Here is a 19,449-nt window from a genome sequence, read left to right as displayed (position 1 = left end):
CTTTTGTCCTGAGGTTCGGCTGACCTGCTGCAGGAGAACAGGAAACAACTCTGGGAGCAGCTCCTGCACAGCTTTGCTCGACTGCTGTGCTGACACCACCTCAGAGATGGCACATGTTGCCTGAAAGGAGAGCATGGTAAAAAATGAGGAGATCTCCCAACACCATCACACCCTCTCTCCCCTTCTGATATCTGCTGTACTGAATTTTCACTTCTGCCGGTAACTTGAATGACTGCAAGCAACTCCCTTAACTCATGGCTCAGTTTCCCACATCTGTAAAAATGTGTATGACCTACCAAGGCATGTTGTGAGTCCTAAGGAATATTTGCAAAGCACTGTGAGCAACCTGGTTCAAAGACTCTCTAATTGCCAGATGTTATTAAGTAAATCAGCCACATACTCTAAAACTGCGTATTTGTTCCACAGACAGCAGAGCTGGACTCAGGAAACAGTACATCAGAGGAGAAGTGCCCACACAGCAATATTCTACCACACTTCTAGCTTTCCATCAGCAGGATTGTCACAGGGCAGAGGAAAGCCTGAAAGGCGTGTCTGTCATCTAACTTACTGAGAGAGGTTCAGCAGCTGCCAAATGCCTGTCAGTTTCAGTCTCTGAGGTGATGCTTTCTTCTTGGCTTGTTGACGTCTTTATTTTTTCTATTAGGACCTGTAGGACCTGAGTGGCAAGCAAGGGGTCTCCCCCCAGAGATCTCCACAGCTCACTGGTGTAACTGCAATTTAACAGAAGTTACATGTGACCCCTGGACACTTTTGTGGCTCAGACTGAATGCGTCCTATTTAAGTAAAGACCAACTTTTCTCCTTGCCTATGAGGAGAAAGTTAGGAGCACTGTCCTCCTTTAACGCTCCTCCTGTTTAAATATTGAGTTTCCAGTTACAGAACTAGGTTAAGTGACCTAGTCTTACTGCAGCCTAACCATTAATACTAGACTTCTGAAGGACAGGACACAGAGCGCCAATCTCAGTTCCTGTTTTCCCACTTCCCAGTAAATATGGAATCCTGAGCATGTGGCTCCCAAAGATCCAGGGTTTGGAAGGCAAGTGGATGAAAGAAAAGCCACATTTCTACTAACTGGACATACAATTATGAGAACGAATATTCATGGCCATCCTAGTTCCCCTTCACAAAGGGTGTCCCTACCCTCTGTTTGCCAGAAGCTGGGACTGGGCAACAGGGGATGGATCATTTGACAGTTACCTGTTCTGTTCATTCCCTCTAGGACATGTGGCACTGGCCACTGTCGGAAGACAGGACACTGGGCTAGATGGACCTTTGGTCTGACCCAGTATGGCCGTTCTTATGGTCTTAGATTCCAGCACTGATAACTGATAACCCAGTTGGGGACCTTTAAATGAAATGATGGATCTGCTTCCAGTCCAGTTTTAAATCCCAAGGACAGCAACTCTATTCTAGCAGCCACACCTGACCGATACCAGCGGCGGTCTGATGACAATATTGGCCCTATTCTTTGTCATCAGCCAGGGATTGGACTTGAAGCTGTCATGCTACCAGGAAATCAACAGCAATTGCTAATTTCCAAAGTGAGGTCAATTCAGGTGTCTAGAGAGCCAGGCCGGTTCCAGGCACCAGCCCAGCAAGCAGCTGCTTGGGGCAGGCAATGGTGAGGGGCAGCACATCTGGGTCTTCGGTGGCAATTCGGCGGCTGGTCCCTCACTCCTTCTCAGAGCGAAGGAGTAGAGCTGCACATCGCGATCGCAGGGTTTTTTTATTCCCCGCCCTTTTTTTGCTGCTTGGGGCAGCAAAAGCCCTGGAGCCAGCCCTGCTAGAGAAGTACATGTTTCCAACAATACACTCCAGTTATACCAGTAAAGTTAGGTCTTTAGGATGTCAAAGCAGTTATGAATTAATGGAAACAGAATGACACTTAATTTCTCTCCACCCCACCTTACCATGCTCTTGGACCTTCCTGGAGAAAGACCCAGGCTATTAACCATCAGGAATTATCCCAAAATGTCTGCTGCTTAAATAAAGCCCTACATCTCCCAGTAAAGCAGTGGGATCCATGTTTTACCAAGATGAATGCAATAGGTAGCGGTATATACCTGTCCATCGGCAGATGGTTGCTGAGTAGGCTGGAGATCACTGCCTCTAGGTGATGGTGAGCTAAAATAGACACTGCCTCCAGCAGGAATTGCCTCAAGCTGCCCTCCTGGATAGTAGCCATGTGGCTATATATTATATCCACAATAGCTGGCACCTGGAAGGAACAAAACCAGAAAGAAATGTCCCTTTTTCTTTCTCTCCATTCATTCTACAGAATCAAAACCTTTATTTAGACATTTGCTGATTTTTTAGAAATTCCTCAAGAAACAAACGTTCAAATATGTCTGTGTAACTTTAACCCACAACAATTGCCCACACTTGGCTGTAAAAATTAACACTGACACACACACATACAGCGAAACCCCGCTATAACACGATGATCAGGGTCCAAAAAATTGGATCGCGCTAAATGTGGGGTCGCGGTATAGCAGGGTTTACCATTTCAAGCTGGTCAGTTTCAAGCCGGTCGATTTCTCTTGGGCAGAAAACTACTTTCATTTGCGAACTGCCCACCGCAGTAACTGAAAGGGTGGAGCTCCAGCAGCGGGGGCTCTCAGCCATGGAGGGAGAGAGGGAAACACTTGGGGAGAGCAGGGGAGACGTGCAACGGGCAGAGGAAGAGCGAGGAGCAGCTGGGGAGAGAGTGGCTCTTCTCACCAAAAGGGTAAGCGGGGGCAGGTGGGAAGAGGCAGTGGGGAAGGCACATTCCATTTTTTGCTTTTTTTTTTCCTCTTTGGGGGCACTCCAGCCCCTCTCCCTTCACAAAGCCTCTCTCTCTCTCTTTTCTCTCTCTCTCTTTTGCACTTCCGCAGCGCTCCAGCTGCTTTTTTCTTTTTGGCCTGGGGCGGCCGGAGCCACCTTACAATCGTGTTATAGCCGAATTCGCATTATTACGGGGCGCATTATAGCAGGGTCAGGGGCGGCTCTAGCCATTTCACCACCCCAAGCACGATGGCATGCAGCGGGGGGCGCTCTGCCGGTTGCCGGTCCCATGGCTCCGGTGGACCTCCCGCAGGTGACTGGCAGAGCGCCCCCCGCAGCGTGCCGCCCCAAGCACGCGCTTTGCGTGCTGGGGCCTGGAGCCGCCCCTGAGCGGGGTTTCCCTGTACATACCAGGTAATTTAATGTGGTGGTGCCCAGCTATGCATTAAATAAACCAGCTGGCATGCACAAAAGAAGGCTTTGCCTGCCCAGATTTTGCAGGTGTGATTTAAGCAGCCAAATGCAACCATTTGCCTCGAAGGATGCACAGTTCATAAACAACCACAAGCACAAAATATGCAAGTGCTTTAAACACAGTGTGCAAATGCCTGGGACTATGAACAGGTGACGACCTCTCATATTCATTCCTAGCCCTTCACATCTTTAAAACACTGTGCAAACGTGGCAGTTCTGCTGCGAGGGTTCCCTGTCCTGAGGCCTTTCACCAGCCTTGATAGAAGATTTGTGGAGTGCTCCTTTCATCTAGCCCTAACGCACTGGGATCCAGAATAAGGCATATAAATAGTGGATCCCAAAGACACTATAGTTTTCTCCCTCCCTCCTTCTATTCTTAAAGGGTACGTCTACACACCAAAAAAATCCCACAGCAGTGAGTTTCAGAGCTCAGGTCAACCTGGGCCTGAGGGGCTTGCACTATGTGGCTAAAAGTGTAGCTGTTCCTGCTCGGGCTGGAGCCCAGGCTCTGAAACCTGGCAAGAGGGTGGGTCTCAGAGCCCAGGCTCCAGACTCCCTGGGAATGACTACAGGGCTATTTTTATCCAGGTAGCCCTTAGCCATAGGCCTCCTAAGAACTGGATGCCTCCAAGTGCCGGTCATTCTGTCTTCTTGTCTTTTCCCCAGAGTCTGTTTTTTCAAGCCTTTCTTGGCTGAATACTGTGGCAACAAGCCAGACAAATAAATAACCAACCACCTTCCTTTTCCCTTGGATTCTCTCTGTCTATTGCTATTGATTCTGCCATTGCCTAGTTTAGGGTGGGAACAGAGATGGAATCGACTCTATGTCCGAGGGGGAGAAACAGCAAGATTTTTGTTCATTACACATGAGGGCAAAGATCTAAAAGCCTCGAGTTTAGGCAGAAAACCTCTCCAGTTTCCCGTTTTACCTTATCAAGCATGGCATCTCCACACTCCTTCAGTATAACCTTCATCCACAGTCCAGCTGCCGTGGCACAGGTGGGGCTGGCAGACAGCATACTTTCCACTGTGGCCTCAATAAAGGCTGTGGCCTGTTCTGGGGGAAAGTACTCACTAACAACCTGGGAACAAATCAAAAACAGGAGAGACTGCAATGATGTTTGGCTCCAGCACTTGTAAAAATGGAGGCCTAATAGCTCTATGGAAAAATATCTATGCATCAGCAAATTGCATCCGACGAAGTGGGTATTCACCCACGAAAGCTCATGCTCCAATACGTCTGTTAGTCTATAAGGTGCCACAGGACTCTTTGCTGCTTTTACAGATCCAGACTAACATGGCTACCCTTCTGATTAATTAACAATTTGTTAATTAGCCTCGTGTCCAGCTAGCCATTTGGGATTAAAATTCTCTCCATAGTCTATATACTACATTTTTGTATTCTACACTAATGAGATCAGGTTCGAGGCAAAGCTTCTGTTGCACAGTTAGCACAACATTGTACTGAATATGCAGGAGGTAAGTTTCCAGTTTGTATTCTCTTAGATACACTGCATCTTTTTACAACATATACAATGAAGTCAAGAGAGGCATGCACACAAATATAGGCTAAGGCAAACCCACAAGGTGACAGAATGAAGACTGGATGGGTTCTCAGCTTGATGTTCCACTAATACAGTTTTTTCTCATGGATAGCTGGATAGGTACATGTGTGCGCATCTGCGTGTGCATTTTCATGGGCGTGCAACATTCTGTGGAATCTGGATTTTACATGGCATTCATAGCACACATCTATGAAAAGCATCTTGCTGGTTACTAGCAACGAATGCCCCTCGCCCACAGCTCGCTCCAAGTACGGAAAGGCATCATGAAAGCGTAAATGTAAAATGCAGGGTGTCTGGTCACTAGAACATCCGCACAAGTTTTTTGAGTCAGTTACCCTGGCCATTTTGGAAGATGCCTGAAACAGAGCCTCGGGGTCCGGAGCAGCTGTTAGTTCTTCACGGAGACATCTCAGCTCCTCTTCCGCTGACCCCAGGTTCATGGGCTGGCCTGGAGTGGAGAAAAGGAAAAAAAGTACTGTAACGACTAATGAAACTGAACCTCTACTGCATGGATATTCATACAGGAGGATCCATGTGCTAGGCTGTTATCAGCATAGTGTAAAATCTTGGCCCCATCAAAGTCAACGGCAAAACTCCTGTTGACTATAATGGAGTCGGGATTACACCCTAAATGTCTGAAAGTTAACAGTAGTGGTATGTTATTGTGACTGATACAGGATTGAACAAGCACCGTATTCAGCTTGGAGCAGCTTTCTGGGGGTGTCTGGTTTCAGTAGCCTCTCTGCTCTCACTATTTACATCTAATCTCACATTCAAGTACAACTCATGGAGGTAGATGTGAGGGGTTCCAATGTAGAAGTGAATCCCTCCACCAAACTCTCGTTGTAAAAGAGATGGGGCTGGACAAAACCTTCGGCAGGAAACCCAGGCTCATCCGTCACTTCTAAACAATGCTGGGATTTCTATGTTGTACACTCAAAGACTGGAGTCCCTTGTTCTGTTTCTGAATCACCAACACTGTTTTTTAGGACTGATTAATAATAATTAGAAATAGGGTGACCAGATGTCCCAATTTTATAGGGACAGTCCCGATTTTGGGGTCTCTCTCTTATATAGGCTCATATTATCCCCCACCCCAGTCCTGCATGAGTTTCACATTGGCTGTCTGGTCACCCTAATTGGAAATGGCCTTAAATAATAACCAAGATCTATCCCTTTACATCTAACCATTAGGTGAAAACAATATACTACGTCAGGGGTCGGCAACCTTTCAGAAGTGCTGTGCCGAGTCTTCATTTATTCACTCGAATTTAAGGTTTCGCGTGCCAGTAAGATAATTTAATGTTTTGAGAAGGTCTCTTTCTATAAGTCTATAATATATAACTAAACTATTGTTATATGTAAAGTAAATAAGGCTTTAAAAATGTTTCAGAAGCTTCATTTAAAATTAAATTAAAATGCGGAGCCCCCCGGACTGGTGGCCAGAACCTGGGCAGTGTGAGTGCCACTGAAAATCAGCTCACGTGCCGCCTTCGGTACCCGTGCCATAGATTGCCTACCCCTGTCCCACTCTTTCACAAATGGGAAAATGGCCTACACTTACTCCAATAGCTTTGAATGCTCATGACAGAGGGCTGCTGCAAGAACTTTTTGTTTAAAGAATTAGTCCAGGAAACCCCTCCAATACAGCCAGTGGCAGGGTAAAGAGAATGAAAATGTTTAGTACCAAGGGCTTGTCTACATGGAGATAGTCAAGAAAGCTAATCCAAATTCATTTTCAAACTGCATTAGTTAAACTTCATTAAACACCTCTGGGGACACACTTATTTAGAATTAAAGGGGCCTTTTTCAGGTTAGTTTAATTCATGTAATTCACTAAAATTAAGAAGGGCCATTTTCATTCAGAATCAGAGCATCCACACGTGTTTAATGACACTTTAAAATTTACACCTTTCGTTCATTTGGATTAACTCTCCTTAGTGTCCCTGTGTAGAGAAGCTCTAAGGAACTGAGCAGTTATCTACCTGGTGCAGACCATTTATTATTTGTACAGTTCCCAGAAGTGTGCCACACTCTTTACACATCATAATCGTCTCTTCTAATGAGCTATTTACAAGATGCCCACCACTCTGTTATCTAAGTGCCAACAGACAGGACAGAAAGAACTAGAGAGGCAAAAAAATGGACATTACAACAGTGAAAGAAGGTGAAGAATTACTTATACCTGCTAATGAGGAAGAATTACTTATACCTGCTAATGGTCTCCTCACCTTGTATACAGAGAAGGCAGCTGATACAGTCAAACACCCACTGACGAGACGAGGCCAGTGAATCACAGCTGTATGGTGCTATTGCTCCAATCAGAGATCCAAACTGATGAAAAGTTTCCTGAGTCTAATTAAAAAAGAATGAAGAATGAACGTTCTCCAGCTGTACTGGACTTCACTTGCCATCTTTATTGTTGATACCAGTCAGCTCTGTGTTTTTGGGGAACCAGGGCACAGTATCTAGATTGTGTGACTCATGAAGGACACCCCCAATTCCCATCTCTGTTTGAACCAAAACCGATCAGAGAAAAGGCTTGCAGAGAACAATGAAGGGTTTGGGGAGACATACCTAGACGCCTCCTGACAAGGGTGACAAGATTAAGACATCTCCATTTGCATACAGAATGAAGAACAGAGACAACTCCATGCCTCAACTGCATGAAAGATGGAATAGGGATTAGCATAAAGAATGAAGAACAGAGAACCGCACTGAACTCTGGGACCAGAAAGCAGGGACGCATTGAATCATGGGAATCCCTGCTCCAGATGCTAATGAACCTACGCCTGCACACACTCAGCTCAGCAATTATCAGACCAATTCTAGTAATAAATCTTTGACTCATATCCCAAAATACTGAAGCAGCCTAGTTGCCTTGTGAGCTCCCCGGAAGAAAACAACACCCATAGCCAAGAATGATCAGCTCCTATTGACTAGCCTAAAGAAAACCCTTGAGCCATCAGTTTACCCATAAACAAATCTAGTGTTCTCCCTTCAACCACTGTATTTTCTCTACAAACTCCCCTACCTATGCCCAAGAAAGGGTTCTGATGTATAGACCCAAACTCTGCATCAGTTCCACTGGGATTCCACCTCCTGACTGATCGTGCTGGGGGCTCTGCCTGTCTCCAGCACTCAGGACCCTGAGCTACCACCATCACCTGGGAACCCCGACCAGTTCAAGCCTCATGGAGTGGGTGAGATCCATCTCTCTCTCTCTCTGTTTTCTTTCCTACCTCAGGTATTAACCTTTAAAATGTAGCTGCTATGTTTGTTTAGCCCTCCTGGTGTGGTTATCACTATGATTCAATCAATAACTGTTATGGGTCAGCTGGTTGCTTCTCTCTCTCTCTATCAATTTGAGATTTTTTTGTTTTTAGCTTCCCCCATTTACTCTGCAGCAACACTTCTTGTACCTAAGCTAAAGATCCCTGTAGTGCCCCAAAATACTGTGGGGTTTGCTCATCAAATGGGTTACTACCAGTACAACTGTAATGTGAAAGTGTGATAGGAATGTGTTAAACTTGGGGCACATAAGTGGGTGCGGGGAGCAGTGGAAAGTGCTGCTGAACCCAGCCTGTTGAGACCAGGGGCGCATGAGGGTACCAGCTTGAAACTGCTGCTTAACCCAGCCCACTGAACACAGGGACATATGAGGGGGATCAGCTGGGGAGTGCTGATTGACTTGCTCTGCTAGTGTGTGCGCATGTTCGTCTAGTTCTAGTTATTAGCCCTGGGGAACCTAGGTCCTGCAGGAGAGCTCCATTGGGAGGGGACTTGTAGAAGGAAGGAGTAGAACACACAAGTGACATAAGCAGCACATTAATAAAATTACAGAACCGCCCCACCCCTCCCTTCCCCCACAGAAGAGTAACCCTAATTAATGAGCCTCCCCAAAGTAACGGGCACGTCTGGTAACATTGTGCCTCTGATTCCTGTACTGAACTGGGTAACGCACATTGGAAAATATAATCCCAATTGTACATACAAACGGATGGGGTCTAAATTAGCTGTTATCACTCAAAGAAGAGACCTCAGAGTCATTGTGTACAGTTCTCTGAAAGCATCTGCTCCACATGCCGTCAAAAACGCTAACAACATGTTAGGAACCATTAGGAAGCGGATCGATAATAAGGCAGTATAGTAAATATCATTATGCCGCTATAGAAATCTACAGTACCCCCACACCTTGAATACTGCATGCAGTTTTGCTCATCTCACCTCAAAAAAGATATTTTAGAACTGGAAGAAATACAGAGAAGAGTAACAAAAATTATTAGGCATATGGGACAACTTCTCATATAAGGAGAGATTAAAAAGACAGGGACTTTTCAGCTAGGAAAAGAGACGACTAAGAGGGACTATGATAGAGATCTATCAAATCATGATTGGTGTAGAGAAAGTCAATAAGGAAGTGTTATTTAGTCCTTCACATATCACAGGAACAAGGGGTCACCCAATGAAATTAATAGGCAGCAGATTTAAAACAAAAAAAAAGGAAGCATTTCTTCACACAATGCAGTCAACCTGTGGAACTCATTGCCACGGAGAGGTTGTGAAGGCCAAAAGTATAACTGGGTTCAAAAAAGAATGAGATGAGTTCACGGAGGATAGGTCCATCTCTGGCTACTAGCTAACATGGTCAGGGATGCAACTCTATGATCTGGATGTCTCTAAACCTCTGACTGCCAGATGCCGGGGCTGGGACTGTCCAACAGGGGATGGTTCACTTGACAATTGCCTTGTTCTGTTCATTCCCTCTGATGCATCTGGCACCCACCACTGTCAGAAGACAGGATACTGGGTAGATGAACCATTCTTCTGGGGGATCCAGGATAGCCACTCTTATGGTTTATGTTCTTAGCTGATTACATAGAAATTCAGCTTTAGCATCCTGGGAGCCTAAGAACCAAGAATGCATTTGTGACACTGGCAGACCAGTCAACCTGTGTATGACCCATAATAACTTAACAAGAGGCACTTCTACTGTGTCAAGACAATTCACGTGCATGTGAATTTCAAAGAGATGTATTAGACTAGCAATCATCAACTCATTCAAAAATGAACAATAGATGCTAAGTGTATTTGTCTGTGGTTATCTATACCTGGTTAGAAGTTTCACAATGTAACTAAATTAGCTTGTAGATGCTAATTCCCTTTCATGGCTTAATTGCCTTAATTATGTGTGCAAGGTGTTCAGTTAGCCTTAAAATCAAAGATGTAAGACACTTCAGGAAACCAATCATTTCTACATTATCTTCAGCTTAACTATCTGTGTTATAATGGAAGAACGGCTAATTACCTTATGTGAATGAATGTAACTAGTTTACTGGGTATGCACAGGAAATAGAAGATTATCTTCAAAGCAAAGTACAACAGGCCATCCGCATTGGGGGAAGGGCCTTCTGTGACAATTTCTGTGAGGTAGGCTTGTCAGCCTGGTAGAATAGCTATAAAAGAGAAGGCTCGGGCCTGATCCTATCATCTCTAGACTGCTTAAATGTTGAACAGGGACAGTGTAAGCCATAGGACAGAGATCTTCCAAATAATCATTTGGAAGAACCTGGAAAATGCCTGGAAAAACTAACAGACTTTACATCTAAGCTGCCTTTGGATTCTGATCTGTTGGGATGATTCCAGAGAGACTTTTACAAACCAGCAGTTTATTCCATCACTGTTGTGATCCTGAACTATGAACATGGAAAGTCACTTGTCTGGATATTGATCTTTTAACCATTTGTAACTCTTCTTTCTTTTAACAATAAATCTTAGATTTAGTTAAGGATTGGCTGACAGCGTGATATTTGGGGAAGACCTGAGATTCACATTGACCTGGGGATAAGCATCTGGGCCTTTATGATCAGTGAACCCCACATATGGTGAATCAGGTTTCCAGTAACCCCTCACTATATTAGACATAGAATATCAGGGTTGGAAAGGACCTCAGGAGGCCATCTAGTCCAACCCCTGGCTCAAAGCAGGACCAATCCCCAGACAGATTTTTACCCCAGTTCTCTAAATGGCCCCCTCAAGTATTGAACTCACAACCTGGGGTTTAGCAGGCCACTGCTCAAACCACTGAGCTATCCCTCCCACCTCTTCCAAGACAGGGTTGTTTAGATGGGAGCCAAGGTCTGGAATGCCAAAAGGGGACCGTGTTTGGCATCTTGTTAACTAGGGTGGAAGCTCTTTTGTTGTTGACTTCGTGAATCTAATGATAGAATAAGCCATCAGTTTGGCGGTTGTCTCCCTCTACTTCTTGCAGTCTGCCCGCAGTGTGCTCACAGCATTGTTGTGTAAACCTCTCACTCACGGAAGCAGAGGGATGTTAGTCACCTTGAGATCCCAGCTGCTGTCCTGGAAGAGTTTTTCATGCATTTGCGTTGAGTGTCAGATCTGACGTAAGCAGGGAAGTCAGCTCAAGGAAGAGTACGGCTATACTCACTGTGCTATGAACTCTCTCTCGATAGGCAGTCAGCAGCTGGGTGCTGGCCTGCAAGGCCCGTTCTCTCTCCCACTCCTTCCCTGAACTGAACCATGTCCTGAGGAGCTGTTGGTAGAGCAGGGGAATGGACAGAGTTAGTACCAGAAAATCCCTCCCAAAAGTTCCTCTTAAACAGGTTTAATTGTCACTAAAATCCCTCTCCAAAGCATCTGACCTCCATGTAGCAAAGGAATCACATGTCTAATGGAAGAGCCCCTTAGATATACAAGTCCCAGGGGCCAGATTCACCTCTGGTGATTGAAGCCAAAGGAGTTACATGAGAGATGAATCTGGGCCCGTGTATGTGATGTCTGCTGTAGACTGTCTGATGGGAGCTGTCTAGCACATTGCATGCTGTTTGATGTCTGCTGCTGTGGTCTGTTTCCTGGGCAACTTCTCCCACATTGATTGGCAAAATGACAGAGAGGAGCATTTCTTTTTATTAATTTGAATAAGAGCAGAGAAGTCCCCCCAGCCCAGCTCCTTTTATAACTTCATTTTTATACTGAACGTGCATCAAACTTCCCACCCCTCAGCCCTTCACAATATTCTGTTCATGTCTGAGGAACAGGAAGTTTCCTCTGAATGAGTTTCCATACACAGGGCTTAACTCAATATTCATGAATTCCTCTTAGAAGAAGTGATCAGTTTCAACTGGTTCTCTTCGATTTGGCTACTGCAGTGGTGATTTTCTTGCCGCTCCAAGTAGTGTCAACAACATTGTAAGAACTTGGTCCCAATCCAGCCCTGGCATAAAATGGCCTAGCTTCCGTGGATTTCAGTGGGGCACATGCCCGCTTATCCCAGGAAGAATTGGGTGCTTTCTCCTAAAATTCACTCCATTGTGGAAAATTCCTCCACAACTGAAGCTTGACCCCTAAATCTCTGACTCTTCCCTGCTGTAACACAAGAAACAATCTCCACCACGGTTCAATGGTCTACTCATCAAACATTTTCTGGAACCAGTCTGCAGTTGGTTCTTCCTCCAGCAAAGTCTCCACTAGCTTGCCAAGGGCTTCCATGGACCTCACGTAGAGTGACTGAAACCAGAAAAGAAGGAGTGAGGCTCAGCACAGATCATTTGTGTGTGTGGGCTGGGGAAAGCTAACCATAACCTTGCCAGGGAGGCCATGTGTGACTGCCATCACCCAGTGCCTGCTGGGCAGAAATACAGTGGATGGTGCCGGAGGAGAATTGTTGTCACGTACTTGTATATGCAGAGCATCCTTTGCTGTCCCGTCTTCCTCTTTCATCTTCTCCAAGGGAGGAAGGGGAAATAAACTTTTGAAGCACTGACCAAGGAGCTCACAGTTTTCCTCCATGGTCAGAGATGGTTTGAGCTTGCTGGCAGAAGAAAGATAGAGAGAAAAGTCATGTATTAGACTCAGTACCACCTCCAAGTAAAAGAAATGGGTCCAATGACTAGAGATTGTCCCAATCTAGAACCCCAAGTGCAAACAACCCTTCACTTTGCACCTCTATTAAGTATTGGCTCCTCTAGAAGTAAAGCTAAAACTTCAAATCTCCTTTTAGAGAAACCCACAAGCTTCCTCCCCCCTGCCAGCTAGCCAGACACCTCCCTCCCAATCTGAACTCTGCTCCATTGTACTGCATGCCCCACAACCTCCAATCTTGTGTCTTTCGAGCACAAACCCCCAAATGGACACATTCAAATCCTTAAGAACTGAAGTCCTGCTGGTGAGCAGCATGTGAGCCACAGGGCCACCCAGAGGATTCAGGGGGCCTGGGGTCTTCGGCGACGGGGAATTGCCGCCGAAGGCCCAGCACTTCGGCGGTGGGTCCCGGGGCGGAAGTTCCCCCCGCCGCCGAATTGCTGCCGAAGACTGGGCCCCCGTGAGAATTTTCCAGGGCCCCCGGAGTGAAGGACCCCACTCCAGGGGCCCTGAACAAACTCTCGTGGGGGCCCCTGCAGGGCCCGGGACCTGGGGCAAATTGCCCCATTTGCTCCCCCCGGGCGGCCCTGGTGAGCCAAACCCTGCAGGCATTAGACTGCTCCCAACCTGACTTTCATGAATTAACAAATAAGAAGGCATCACAGTGCCAGGAAATATGGCAGAAAATAGCCTACCTCAGATGTCCAATGGCAAGAACTGCCTGGTAGCGAACTGGAGATGTCAGGGAATCCAGTGGTTCCGTTTTAATGAAGTCCTGAAATGCATGAATGGGGACATCAAAAATGGGAAATGGATTTGAAAGGCAGAGAGGCCTTCCTCTCACACCCTGAAACAGGGCCATATGCCAGACCTGGAATAAACAGACACCGTGCCCAGCAGGCTCTCTGCCTCAGAAATGGGCCGTAGGGCCATCTGCAGGCTATACAGAGGACAGAAAGAGAACTCACAAGACACAAGCCATTCCTTCCAGTTACAGCCCACAATATATGTCAGCATCCCTGCCAAGCTCAGAGTGGACCCAGCATTCTGGGTGCCATGCAGGTAGCTCATGAGACTGCAGTAGTACAGTCACAGCCAATGGATAAAATATCATCTCCCCAGAAAACCAGTCTCATTACATTACAACAAACTCTCTTGTACTTCAGTCCTCAAAGCTCCTAATCACTCACCAACATGTAGCCAAGGAGCTCCAGTTTGTATGAGAATTCGAACTCTTGGGAGTCTCTGGTCTCCAAGATGGCACAGCTAATCTCCATGACATTCTGGATGAGGGTTAATTTTAGGTTCATGTCCTACATAATCCAGAAGGAGAAACAAGAGGATGTGGATGAGAAACTGAGAGAAGAACCAGAGTCCAGAAGATAAAGATCAGGAATTAAATCTAGCCTCGGGAGAGGAGAGAGGTGTCCCCAGACCCCAGAAGGTAGTGGACTCTGGCTCTGCACCCACCTCAGAAGAAGAGAAAACCCAGGTTCATCAAATAAATCCAGGCCTACTTACACCAGAGCAGCCAGGACTCCTGCTTGATGTAGCAAGGAAACCAAGCTCTGTGCAATTTAAACAAGCAACTTGTGTACAGAAAATGCAAGAGCTGAGGGCAGATTATTTAGAATGTACCTTGTTCGCAACAGTGATGCCCAGCACCTGAAAAACGAAACGCAAAACAGCTATTAGCAATGTAGATAGTCCCACATAACACACATCCTCAAAATGTCCTGGCTGGTGAATATGGAGCAGAGAGAAATCACTATTGTTAAATCTTCCAAAAGGCAGGAAAGGTATCCAGAGAGGGTGTTTTGCAGAGGTCAATATCAGGGGCCATCCTCTGTAGTATTTGCATTTGTGAACTACTGGAAGATCTCAGTTTGGTTCAACTGTTTTTGGCAATGCCTAAGTGAGAGTCTCAGTTAGACAAGGCAGTACTGAATGGCAAAGTGACGTGGAGAGGTTGCATTGAGATGAGAGTCAGGACCAGCAGTCAGGCACCTGGGGAACAGAAATAAAGCACACAGACAAACAAGACGACAGATAAGAGGTAAGGGAAGTAGTGAGCAAATCAACTAAATACAGGCTAGCACTAGTCTCTCTTGGGTAGCAAAAGATAGAGCTAGATACACATCCATATGAGGGGAGTTAGAGTGTTATTCTGAATAGCCTGAGTGTCACTGCATCTGAATTACTGTGTAGCTGGGGTCTACAGAATTTCAGAAGAATATAGAAAAACTAGAGAGAATACAAAGAAGAGCAACAAAATGATACAACATGTGACAGCTCATGCTCCATCCATTACAGGTTTAAATTTGAGTTATGTGACATTTATCACGCAAAAGCTCTTACCTGACAACTGGCTCTGTAATGGAGAAGGATGTTCTTTGTGATGTCTGCCTCTACTCGGGAGAGAAGCTGGTCTTTTGGAGCATGGACAGCCACGCTGCTGTAGGTCAGCATCAGGGTGCTGCGAGTCTGGCCTCTTCTCCCATGGTGGTAGTCCTAGACAATCAGAAAGTTCTTCTGATGCCTTTTGCTTTGGAATTCTGATCTGCTGCTGACCGAGGAATTCCTCACAGCAGCAATAGCAGCTTGCACTTGCAAAGCTCTTTTCAGCCAAAGATCTCAAACCACTTGCAAAAAGTATTTAAGCAATATAATAACTGTGAGGCGTGGAGATATTAGTATCTCCATCATTCCCACTAGGTAACTCTGACACAGAGAGCCTAAAATGCTGAACCTACAGCAGTGAAGTACACGGGAGCTTAGTCATTGACACTGGTGGGTACAAGATCAGGCGCTAAATGTCTTGCCTAAGGCTGCACAGTGAGTAAATGGCAGAGCCAGCAGTGGAAGCCCAGAGGCCTAGTCTCCTGCTCTAGCCTTTAGATCAGTGGTTTTCAACCAGATCTACTTGTGTACGCCTGAGGGTCTGCAGAGGTCTTCCAGGGGGTTGATCAACTCATCTAGCTATTTGCCTAGTTTTACTGCAGACTACAAAGAATGCAAGTACAATATTTATATTCCAGTTGATTTATTTTATAATTATATGGTAAAAATGAGAAAATAAGCAATTTTCAGTAATAATGTGCTATGACACTTTTTAATAATTTTATGCCTGATTTTGTAAGCAAGTAGTTTTTAAGGGAGGTGAAATTTGGGGTACACAAGACAAATCAGACTCCTGAAAGGGGTACACTAATCTGGACAGGTTGAGAACCACTGCTCTAAATCACAGGTTCCATAATTGTCATTCGTAGACCACTGGTGGTCTACCTAAAGCAGGTTGGTTGGCCACATGTTGCTTGCAACACCTCCTCATTTCCAGCTACTAACTGGGATTAAAAAAACGCTAAAAATACCTTAAATGCTTTTCCATGCAAGCAACTGAGGTAGTTCCCACACATTGTGCATGGGAGGGGCGCTCAAGCCATGAGACATCAGATGATAAAAATCATTTGAGAGAACCCCAGCTCCAGAGTGTTCTCCACTCTGCTTAACTGCAGGCGTCATGTAGAACGCACACACTGGGGGACAATGCAAGCTGAGCAGAGCAGACACTACCCTGGGGCTGCTGCCCCTGCTATAGAGGGAGAGGAAGTTGGAGAGAACCCCCTGGCTCCTTTACCTTCAGGCGGCTGATGAACCCAGGAATCGTAACCTTGCTCATTGTAGCCCCAAACTCCTGAAGTGCGTTCAGGGTGAGGTCCAAGTGGCTCTCAGCAGAGAGTGCGAGGATGGAAATGACTCCCTGTCACCCAAGAAAAATACTGGTTAGGATCTAACCCACAAGTCCCTTCCTTTCAGCTGAAGGAGTGTAAAGCGCCAGTCAGGCGTCAGACCCGTGGGCAGCGGGGGCTGAGTGAAACAGCAACGAAGAGGATATGAAGCAAAATAGCATCTGTCCCAGGCCAGCTCAGAGCTGAGCCCCACAGGGAGCATTCAGGGGTTACTTGGTAAAGCGGGGAGAGGGACAGGGTCCTCACCTGTCTCTCAGGGGCTTCCATATAATCTGTTGCTGTCAAAAATTGATGAAGCTGTGATTTAATATGGACCAGGTCCTGGCAAACTGCTAAGGACGTTCCTAGCGCCTTATACAGGAAACTCTGAAAGAAAGAGACCGGCATTGAGATACCAGTAACAGAACGTGCCAGTCAGTACAGACCCAGCTCAGCAACACTCAGGAAAGAACAAGATAGCCAAGTCCAAGCACCCACACTGCAGAAACATCCCATCATCTAGCCCAGCCAGAGAACCAACAATGCAGCACAGACAAGCAGCCTGTCCAAGCAAATATTGGAAGGGCAGGGGGGCAAGAGAGCAGGGAACAAGTAAAAACAAATTTTATATGCAGAATAAAATATAAAGTAATGAAGCCTTTAGAGAAGCCTTATGCAGCCCCCCAATCAGAATTTCAAGGAAAATTAACTAGAAACTAAGCCTTAACAGAGAACAAACCTTCTCAAGGGAGGGGCTGGCATAGCTGGCCATCTGCTGGTTCAACTCAAGGCTTATCTGGCTGCTCCAGGCACTGTCGTCTATCATCCCCAGAGATGTTCTTAGGAACTGAGTGTAAAAGAAGAGAGTTAAAGCAGATGGTTAATTGCAAGAATTTGGGGGTTGTTGTGGGGGTTTGTTTATTTGTTTGGTAGTTTTTTTTCTTCCTTGTTCTCTCTTGTAAACTTTCCAATATTCAGGTGTCATGGGAAGGTTATTTCCCTATTGAGAACTATAAACATTGACAACCCAGATTTCCTCTGCTGTTGTTCTTTAACCTTTGTGTGATGATTCCTCTCAGTCCTCAAATCCAGATGAACAGTGAATTGGAGAATGAGATGGAGCCAAGAAATCTGACCATTGAGGAGTGATTTTATAGTGGATGGAGGATGGGTCTAGTAAACTTTGAGCAAAGGGCCCTGGACTACGAAGGACCAGGCACCTTCTCTGAAGTGCTATGAACCCATTCTGCCACCTCCTGAGGGTCCCCCGGGTTGTGAGGTACCTCACTACCCCTGCCCTTAGCATGAGAAAGCCTTCTCTGTGCCTGCCAGGTGTTAGCTCCTGACTCAGCCAGCCACAGGAAACACAAGCACGCCCTTCTCACCCCATCCAGGTTCCACTCTCCTTCTACAGATAAGCAATCGGTACAGTCCAACCGCCGAGCCCTCTCTGCAGCCCCACAATGTCCAGCCCCTGTTCCACTGGACACTCACAGAATTCATAGGTTTGCTACACATCACCTTACCAGTTTCACCTCAGCATCACCGCTCCATTTCACACACTTAGATACATTTATAGTGAAAACAAGCAGAGTTCAATTGACAAAGATCAGAGAGTTGAGAAGCAGCAAGTAAAATTAAAGGTAATAATTGGAGATGTACCAATCTCCTAGAACTGGAAGGGACCTGGAAAGGTCATTGAGTCCAGCCCCCTGCCTTCACTAGCAGGACCAATTTTTGCCCCAGACCCCTAAGTGGCCCCCTCAAGGATTGAAAACACAACCCTGTGTTTAGCAGGCCATGCTCAAACCACTGAGCTATCCCTCCCCAATCCTGTAGCCTAAGTCAGTGGACACCCAAAGGACCAGGAGTCACACCCTCATCTCCCATTGAAGTCAGCCAGCGGTTAGTAACTTTCAGCACTTTGCTGTTTCAGGCCCTAATTTTGAACAGCAGCCAGGAAATCTCAGAAACCTCACAAGAAAACCTAATCTTAGTTGATTTTTTAGCCCAAAGAATTTCAAAGGAGGCTGGATCTGGAATGGGGAACTCCAGAGTGTAATCCAACCCCAAATGGAACTGCAAACCTTCTGGGGCGTATTTGTCACTAGGTCCCTTCCTTTCATTTTCAGCGCTCGCCATCAAAGTGTTCCTTGTCTGGATTTACACGAGGCTGCAAAGAGCTCTTTCTGAGCAGAAAGGCTTCTCCCTGAGATACAGTCACCAAACCCTGTCTTGTCTCTTTTCCTTTTGGGGTTTCTCACAGCAAATTTTCTTTTGAGTGGCAAAGAGAAAAAAAGAATCCTTTCGATGTCCCCCAGTGGTGCATTAGCACCATGAGCATGCTGGTTTTCTGGTTATGTTGTGTGTTGTTCCCAGTGGTAACGCAGAGTTATTTATAACTAGCGCTGGTTGAACAATGGTAAGTCCATTTCACAAAGCAAGTGGGAGTTTTTTGTTTTCTTGATTTTTCAACACACACATGAAAAGTGAAAGAAACAAAAATATTTTGCTTTTCAAAATAAAAAATGACCATTATTCAGTTCTTTGTTTTCCCCCTTTCCTTCCCTTTATCCCTCGTCCCCAGGCCTTTCCTCCCCTCTTCCACTTTGTGACTGAAAAAGCCGGGGCGGGGGGAGGGGAGGCAGGGGGAAGGAGACAAACAGGAAAGCAAATGAAAAAAAACCAAAAAAATCAACTTCAGTTAAAAAAAAAACTGAACATTTTCCAGTTGGGTTGGGTTTTGTTTTGTTTTGTGTAAAAAAAAAAAAAAAATTTGAAAGTCTCCCATGAAAATAAAAAAGGCCAGTTTTCACTGAACAAAAGTTGCAAATGAAATGGTTTGACCAGCTCTGCTTAGAATGAATAGTTTATCATTAATATTTTCCCCAGCTGATACATTTGGAGGGGGGAGGGAGGGCTGTGACAATACAGCTGAAAGCCATCTTGTACCTGAAGCAGCATGTGCTCCCACCGCGCGTGGTCCAGGGAATTCTCTGTGTTTCCTATGA

At 45.8% G+C, this 19,449-nt stretch overlaps 1 protein-coding gene and 1 long non-coding RNA gene across 2 annotated transcripts in view; one reads left to right on the top strand and one right to left on the bottom strand.

Annotated features, from left to right (window-relative positions):
• LOC120406881 (maestro heat-like repeat-containing protein family member 2A) overlaps positions 1-19,449 on the top strand; it is a 282,231-nt gene that overhangs the window by 212,995 nt on the left and 49,787 nt on the right. The gene's annotated exons all lie outside the window — the stretch shown is intronic.
• LOC120407103 lies at positions 13,426-15,099 on the bottom strand. The gene is made up of 4 exons (XR_005599789.1): positions 15,069-15,099; positions 14,349-14,375; positions 13,901-14,023; positions 13,426-13,485 (listed from the first exon to the last, which is right to left on the bottom strand). It is a non-coding gene; the product is annotated as an uncharacterized LOC120407103 (long non-coding RNA).

This window comes from Mauremys reevesii, linkage group 5 (genome assembly GCF_016161935.1).
Source record: "Mauremys reevesii isolate NIE-2019 linkage group 5, ASM1616193v1, whole genome shotgun sequence".
NCBI lineage: Eukaryota > Metazoa > Chordata > Testudines > Geoemydidae > Mauremys > Mauremys reevesii.
The sequence above is the reverse complement of the archived record's forward strand: the minus strand, read 5'-3'. Positions and strand labels throughout refer to the sequence as shown.